This window comes from Lithobates pipiens, unplaced genomic scaffold (assembly GCF_037356315.1).
Source record: "Lithobates pipiens isolate NorthernLeopardFrog02 unplaced genomic scaffold, aLitPip1_a1.2 Scaffold_28, whole genome shotgun sequence".
NCBI lineage: Eukaryota > Metazoa > Chordata > Amphibia > Anura > Ranidae > Lithobates > Lithobates pipiens.
The window spans coordinates 146,185,312-146,194,081 of NW_027507789.1; the positions used below are offsets into that span (position 1 = coordinate 146,185,312).

The following is an 8,770-nucleotide window of genomic DNA, read 5'->3' on the forward strand; positions in this document are numbered from 1 at the left end:
GTATCTTTCGGGCGGGAGATTAGAGCTTGGTTAAAATAATGAGTGCTGGGAGGAGGGGGTCTCTTGAATTTTACACACAGAAGGACACATGTCTTGCACACAGGCTGCCAGCATACAAAGGGCTGCCATTTTAGGTTTGAAATAACCTTATATCTTCTATAAGAATCATTGTACTATTTTTGTAAGCATCCTTTTGTATTTAAATGTGTACAAATAAATACACATTTTTGAATTACGCTGACTCAGAACCAATTAAGGAAATTTGTCACACAAGAATTGATTGATTTCAACATATATTTAAGACTTTGAAATATCATTATTTCATAATATTTCATATTTCATATATTACAATTGGCGATCTGCAGCCAGTCAATCATAAGTCGGAAGTTTTTTTTTCAACTTCACTCCTTGTGATCAGAGGGGAATGAATTGATGAACAGAGATTAAACTTCGCAAAGATTGAAAAAGAACCTAGAAGAAAAATCGATCGATTGATTGTGAAAGACCGGAGAATTTCCAGGAAAAAACTGACGGGTTTTTTATTTGGTGAGTAGAAACGTAATTATGGAATTTGTAGCTGTTTTAGCTGATGAAAGTACATTAGAATTTAAAGGTTTATCGAAACAGGTCTCTGATGCTGTTTTATGGAAATTAATGTATGATCAATGCTTTCAGGCAAATGCTGACATTGAGAAGGATAGATTCTCATTAGTTAAAACAAAGAAAAAAGTACGTAATGTAATGAAACTTGTTAAAAGTTATAATGATATGGTGTTTGATATGCCAGGAAAACAAAGTCAAAGTGTAACTGAAAATGTACTTTTTGAATCTAGTTGTTCAAGTTGTGAGACTTTTTGTACATATATTGAAAATTTAGAGAATGCAATAGAAATTGCAGCAGAGCAGGAGAAGAAATATACTGAACAATTATTGACTGAAAAAATTGAATTGGAACATAGAATTGATGCATTATTGCAATCTCTGAAAGAAAATGAAAATCAAATAGGTTTTTTGGAAAGCTGTGTGCATGGAAATATTTTAAATTTGTTTAAGACCCAGTTATTACAAGCTGAGATTCCTGCACATGTTCAGTGCTCAAGGATGGAGGATGATGAACATATGATGAAGGCAGATGTGAACGTCATATCCTGTAAAGAGTCAAATGTTAATATTTCCTCAGACAATGAGAGTGGGAAGTCAGTTGACTTAAATAATACTGATATTAAACAGAAATGTAGATTTTCATCGCCATATGCTCAGAGGAAAGTCTATAAAAAGTTGAATAATAATAATACACAAAAGAGGTTGTATTATCCGAAAATTTTGCCCAGGCGTCAAGAAGTTTATTCTGTACGTTGGCACAGTAATCTGAGGTATAGAGGTCATAATAAGCAAATTCATTTTTCTTCTAAGAACCAAAGACAAAGATTGCAAACTGAAAATAGTCCATTAAGACAGGAAAGGTTTAATTATGTAGCATATAACACTCTGAAAACAGTCAGCAGTCCTTAAATTAACTGCAGATATGGTAAGAATTTTCTGGTTGACGTTTAATGGCTATGAATAAGGATTGATATGAGTTTAAAAAGATTTGGTTTTGACGTTTGGAATATTATTGAGGGTTTTGATATAATTTTAATATTTTTCAAGGATAATCTATTGGATTATTATTTTTTATCAATGTTTCATTGTCATGAGTATTAAGTTTTTATTTTTGTTTTGTTCTGGCTGAACATTGAAAGGACTTGAAAAAATGGTTTTAAGAATAGTTGTGTATTCAGTAACTGAAGACCTTTTCAGCATGGTACTCAATTAGCAATTGAATGAATAGACAACAAGGAGAGACAGAGAAAAGTGATGAGCTTGTATTTGTTGATTTAAACCGCATTGAGTATTGACAAGGAAGAGAAGTAAGGTTCACTAATGATTTAGAGTGATAGTTCATATGTTGTATGTTATCTATGTAGAGGTTTTGTGGATTCATCCAATAAGACTCTTGTGCAGAAAGAGACATTAGAAGTAGTTTTTGACCTTGCAGAGAGTAATTCTTTTGCATATGTTATTGTAAAAATTCCATCACATAAAAAGATAGTGAGTTATCTGTAGGTAACAGAACAGCAGAATTCATTGGCAAAGGAAGCAGCTTTTGCATGGAGAGTTAGTAATTCAACCTGGAATGGTATCTATTAATGTTGTGAAAAAATGGACACACAGATTCCTTTAATTTCAGAGGGAAAAAAGGTCACAATCTTTTTTATCCTCATAGGGTGCCACAGAGTTATTATTTGGGTCATTAGACCATAAGTTTGTGTCATGACAAAAAAGGATTTTCGTGTTTTTATATAAATCACAACACCTTCAGGTGGGATTCACTAATGATGATGCTTTAACTATTGTTTAGAGGTTGAATAATCATGTTTTTCTAGTTTGGGATATATCAGCAAACTTCAGTTGTGACAGAGGATGTGTAATATCAGGGAATAAAAACAGAGATTTCATGTACGATAACATTCACAGTTTGTAGGTATTATTGTGAGGATGTATCGGATAATTAAATCTAGGATTGATAAAGGTTGTTGGACAAAGGAAATATTTGGGTTGATGTTGTTCCAGTTATTTTTAATGGATGTAAGAAGCACAATTTCTGATGCTACAAAGTATTCTCCTTTTGAGTTTAAAAGAGAAAGTAAAATGGAGTTTATGTTGCATCGTGGAGTCAAAATTGATTGAAGAAGAGATACAAAATGGTTTCTCTAAAAATTTTCAGTTGAGAAAAGTAAAATGGCGTGTGTATTGCCTCGTGGAGTTATAATTGGTTGAAGAAGGTATACAAAATGGTTCCTCCTCATATTTCTAAGTTTGAAAAAGAAAGTTAATTCATGATAAAAAGTGTCTTTGTTAGTTAAAAATATAAGTTTTTATATTACAATGTTTCTTGATTAAGAAATAATTTGTATATATATTGTTAAGGTAAAAAGGTTTGTGTATGTTTAAAATGGTTTTATACAAAGGGTTATTCATAGCAGCCCTTAAGAATTTAGAATGAGACACCCATTGTTTTAGAAAGGTGGGAGGGAAAATACTCATTCTGTGGAACAATATAGCTCAGCGGAACTTTTAAGCTAGTCTTAAAAAGGAAAAAGGTGGGAGTTGGTGTTTAGGAGTAGAATTTTGTAACAAGAGAGGAGACAGTCAATTACTGGAGGGCATACATTCCAGGGAGATTTTTTCTCCAGCACACACAAGACACATATATATCATGAAGGATTGTTATTTAATCCACGCACATATCGGATTTAATCTTAAGAATAATCTATTTTTTGATATTTTACAATTGATATTGTTTTTTGTAACATTGTGTTATTTTGTTGTTAAACCAAAATTATCTTTTGTATAAGATAAGTGGTCTATTAAGTAGACCAGGAATAGAAAGGTTTATTTAAGATAAAATTAGATATTGTTGACACAAGTCTAACACAGAAAAGATAAAAGATGATTAAAGAATTGTTACATGTGAGGCCACACCCAGAGATGGTGACACATCACAGAGTTTCAGGAGTTGAAACATGGAAAAGTAATTGGGAAAGTCTATGGACATTTTGCGATGTTCAAGGGGTACAAATACTTTCTTAGTTCAGTGAAACAAGTATGCAGAAAGAAAAATGTGGGTATAACAAATTTTATATTCCAAGATAATGATGCTGCCTTTATTTTTTCAGGAATTAAAAATAAAAATCGAACCTGAAGAAAGTGCGTATTCCAAAAGAAAAAGATGTCAACACAACAAATGAAAAGTTTTAAAGAGAGAAAGTGTATCATCACTACAGGATGCATCTTTTCCCTAGTGACAATTCTATTTGTGATAAGATATATCAAGAACTGCTCAAGTTATATAAAGACTAACAGGAATGAAGAAGTACACAACAAAGATCATATGTTATTCAGAAATAAGAGAGATGAACTGAAAAATAAGAACATTGATATCATTACAAAGGACAAAAATGATAGAGTTATTGATATTAGTGCATATGATAAAAATCATAATTTTAGAGATGTTGATATTAATACAGCAGAAGATTTGTATGGATTTTTATGTATTGGTGATGGATATCTTTGTTGTTTACAATTGTATTTCATTCACAGCAATGATATTGACATCAAAGTTAAAATAGAATCCAAAACAAAGTTTGTTAAAATGCAGGGATCTTATAGACTAAATAACAAAACCGGAACTTTTGAATGTAATATATTGTTGAGGAGTTCCTGGTCTATATTTTTAAAGGGTAATGAGTCAACAATTTGGTCAGGAGATGTGGATAATAGTATGTCAAGATCTGGAAAATCAATTTATCCATTAGATCAATATTTTTATCTTTTTCAAAGTTTTGTAAAAATATTAGATCCAGAACATTTAGGCATCATTGGAGATGAAAAAGGAGACGTTGTAAGAACATGGGATTTTAAAGTAACAAGAAAATTTACTGAAATAAGGGTCAAAATCGATATCCTTATAGTTGATAAGATTGTTCCAGAAATTAATATTTTCCCACAATCTTTGAAAATTATGGAAGATAAAGATAATTTGCATTTGATATGTGATACAAAAATATCTTTACCTCAAAATTCATTGTTGACTTGGAAAAGGAATGGTGAGTTTTTGGGTAGTTTTCTTTATAGTTCAACTATCATAATTCATAAAGGAATTTTTGGTAGTGTGAATTGGATCAATAATACATTTGTTTATCAACAAATGAGAGTATCTTTGAATGATACTGGTATATATGAATGTTGCATATCAATAGAAAATTATCCGGTGAAATGTGCAAAGGCAAGTGTTGTTGTTATGTCTCCAAGGAAAACTCCATGTGTCAATAAGAAAAGTTTCTCTGCAAGTCCTTTTCAGATTAACCATTTCCAATCCAGAACTCTTTTGAGAGAGGGAAAGTTTGTCATTGTTTTGTGGAACTTTAATGTTTCAGAATGGAAAATTTCTACAAGGTTTCCACAATGTCAAGGACATCTGGTTAATATGGAAATGGGTATTGAGAGATGGTTTGGAATTAATAATAGAAATTATAACAGAAATAAGCGTGGTATTGTTGAAGGTATTTTAGGAGGGATTGGCACTATCGGGAGTATAACAAATAGTATGGATATTAATACTTTAAAGTCTGATCTAGAAACCGCTGGTTTAGTGGGAAGTAATGGTATTAAAATACAAAGACATTTAAATCAGATTTTAGAAAATATGGTAATTAAAACTGCTAATATAATGGGTCCATCTATTTTACATCTTCAAAATATTACTCTTGATTTGATGAGAAGTGAACAACATTCTCATATAGCCAGAGCATGCTTAGAGATTCAAACGGAATATTCCACTAATTTTAAAATAATTGCGCAAGCATTTCAGAGTGGAATAACTCCTCTTGGCATTTTACAGTATTTGCCCAAAGAATATTTATATGCGATAAATCATACAGATTTATGGGTAAATAAATGGATAGGATGCAAGCAGGACATATGTTATAGTTCTTCTATGATTCCAATAGCCGGAAAAGAACAAATTTTGGTTACAATCACTGTTTTGGGATTACCTGTCAGTAATACACAATTATTATATTATAAATTACAGTATACAGATTTTGTATTTAACAATGAAAATTCTGAATTAGAACAATTAGATTTGTCATCATGTTTACAATTCCAGTCTAAAATTATATGTTTACCTAATCAAGATAAAAGCATATTTCATTCTTGTTATCATAATCATACATTATGTTCAGCAAGAATTGAAAATAAAATTAATTCTGAATTAGTTACTCGTGTAGATAAAAAGAAGGTTTGTTTTCAGATAATGTCAGATACAGAAAGGGTTAAAACTTTTTTCTCTTCTTGTACAAATACAGAAAACCTAGATCAAGGGTTGTATTGTATAGAAGGAGATATTGTTGCAATAAGTATTAATGGATTGAGAACAAATTTAACAAATATGTTTATGAAAAATATTAGCGCTCTTCCTACACAGTATAATATTTCCCAAATAGATGAATTTCCATGGGAAAAATGGGCAAATATAATTCAAAAGGATCAAGGTTTATTAATAGCTTTGGCTAAGGAATTGCAGAATGCAGAAGTATTGTTTAAACATGAACAAGGTAATTTGCAAGAAATATCACATCAATGGTCAGAATTTTCAGGAAGTAATTGGTGGAAAAGATTTAGTAATAGTGTATCCATGTGGGGAAAAACTTCGATAACTTCAGCAGCAGGAAATATTTTATCACATCCTATTGTAATTATTTTTATTATTATTATGTTATTCCTTATATTCCAGTTATGTTTAATGTTTAGAATGAAAAAAATTATATAATCGAATTAGAAGTGATATTAAGAAAGGAGATGATTTGTTACAAAGTAAATTAAAGAGGAAAATTAGGTTTTGAAGGTATGAATCCAATTGTGCAGGACAAAACATTTGGAGTTATTGAATCAAAGTTTGTTTGAATGTGACATGAATGATGATGGATGAATTTTTAATCTGAAAAATATGATTGGTATTCATATTTCAGAGGGGAATGTTATATTCTTAATATCTAAATTTTAATTGGCTTTATTATACTTATTCAGGATAATAATATTCCCATACTTTTTTACTGTGTGAATGAAAAACCTTGAATCAATTAATTCTGTGTTATGGCTTGCATAGCTGGAAAAGTAAATATTTAAAACCTGTCAGGATTTTGATGAATATTGTATATTTTATATATATTTTCAAGGGCTATGTAAAGTGATATTGTTTATGTAAACTTATCTAGTTCATTATATATGTTTTTAGAAAGTCATTTTATGTGTAAGCGAGAAGGCATATGTAAGTCGAGACAATGTTTTTCCAGACTTTAAGTCTAAAATATTCCTTCTTCCTCACATCCTGTCATTAGATTGTGGAGTTGTGATTTAAGTGTTAACACATGTCAGCTCTGTTATAGCAACCACCCTTAGCCCCCACCTTTGTGGAGGAGGAGGTATCTTTCGGGCGGGAGATTAGAGCTTGGTTAAAATAATGAGTGCTGGGAGGAGGGGGTCTCTTGAATTTTACACACAGAAGGACACATGTCTTGCACACAGGCTGCCAGCATACAAAGGGCTGCCATTTTAGGTTTGAAATAACCTTATATCTTCTATAAGAATCATTGTACTATTTTTGTAAGCATCCTTTTGTATTTAAATGTGTACAAATAAATACACATTTTTGAATTACGCTGACTCAGAACCAATTAAGGAAATTTGTCACACAAGAATTGATTGATTTCAACATATATTTAAGACTTTGAAATATCATTATTTCATAATATTTCATATTTCATATATTACACAGTTCAACCCATATAGCAGCATATAGGGCATCACTGGACATTCAATACCAGCACCAATACCCTTGTCTCAGGTCTCGATTATTTTAAACTTTAAGACCAGTTGGGACACTACCCCGGCCTCCATTGGACCTGATCCCCCTCCTGTGCCAGTATTGTTGTCTTTTCCCATAGCACAACACCTTCCTTTCTCCAGCACTCATCAGTACCAGTCATCTGAGGCTGTCCAGACTCAAACCATCAGAACAAGATGGACTCCAGGGTGTAACACCGTAGAGTCTGATAGGATAGCACCCAGATTGACCACAATATCTGCACAACGTTCCATCCCTGCCATTAAGGATGCGAACAGTGCAAGTTAGATTTTTTTTCCTGATCCTGGAACGGAGTCATCAACCAATCTATTACGACTCATAGGCAACCTGGATACTACCCCCTGCCTGCCTATCCTTGCAAAGTGATGCTGGACAGAGCAAGTTGGTTTTACTAACCCCTTCCCTGATATGTAGCACAAGACCTCCCAATGTGGTCCAGAGTATCTCCAGCTCCGTAGTGTTATCAGGTACCCAGTGCCCCACCTCCAACTCCAAAGGCAGTCTCCCTTAACCCTCTCTTTTATCCTAAGTATGGGAAATGGTCTGAGTACCCGAATTGAAACCACCTGCCAACAGGTACACCTTCTCCCTCTTTTATCAATTTGGTAGTCAGACCATGTTATCCTTCACCGATACAAAACAAACTGTCTACACTCTTTAGACCGGACTCCCATGAATGACAGTGGCACAGTGCAACATTGGGGCACTGGTCTTCTTGGCACGCAGGCCATAGACCACTAGTTAAGGTACACTAGGACAGGGAGGACACTGATAGGTATTAACTGATGAGAATACAGCATGCCCACACATATAACCAAAGTGAGGGTAATTGGAACAGCCAAGAGCGGGGAGCACCCCATACAAACTTCCAGCACAACTTTTCTCCAGACTGAACCCAAACTATACAATATGGGGCCAGACCTATACACTTTCAACTTGTATGCAATCTGGCATATAGTATGCAAACTACACATCTGCAGGTAAATCGCATGCAAGGAAATTGGAGAAGAAAGATTGCATAATGTATATCCAGCTCGAGGAACTGTTGCTACCAGACACAACTTGCCAACAGGCAAAGAAAAATCCTTTGCAGGACTAAGGCGCTGAGATCATTGAACAGTAGTAGGTACACAAGCCGACCGGTGTTCCTTGAAACACACCAATATTCATTAGGTAATTGATAACAAATAGCCAAATGAAAGCAGACAAACAGGAAATTCTAGGAGAAAATAGGATTGCATGGTGACACAGAAGGAAACAGTTGTGAACTACTCTTGGGGACACCCAGATAGCTAGGCACAT

At 33.2% G+C, this 8,770-nt stretch overlaps 1 long non-coding RNA gene across 1 annotated transcript; it reads left to right on the forward strand.

The window, feature by feature from the left end:
- Nucleotides 1–324: 324 nt before the first annotated feature.
- LOC143935646 (uncharacterized) lies at nt 325–7,260 on the forward strand. The gene is made up of 2 exons (XR_013263568.1): nt 325–546; nt 3,720–7,260. It is a non-coding gene; the product is annotated as an uncharacterized LOC143935646 (long non-coding RNA).
- The last annotated feature ends 1,510 nt before the right edge of the window (nt 7,261–8,770 follow it).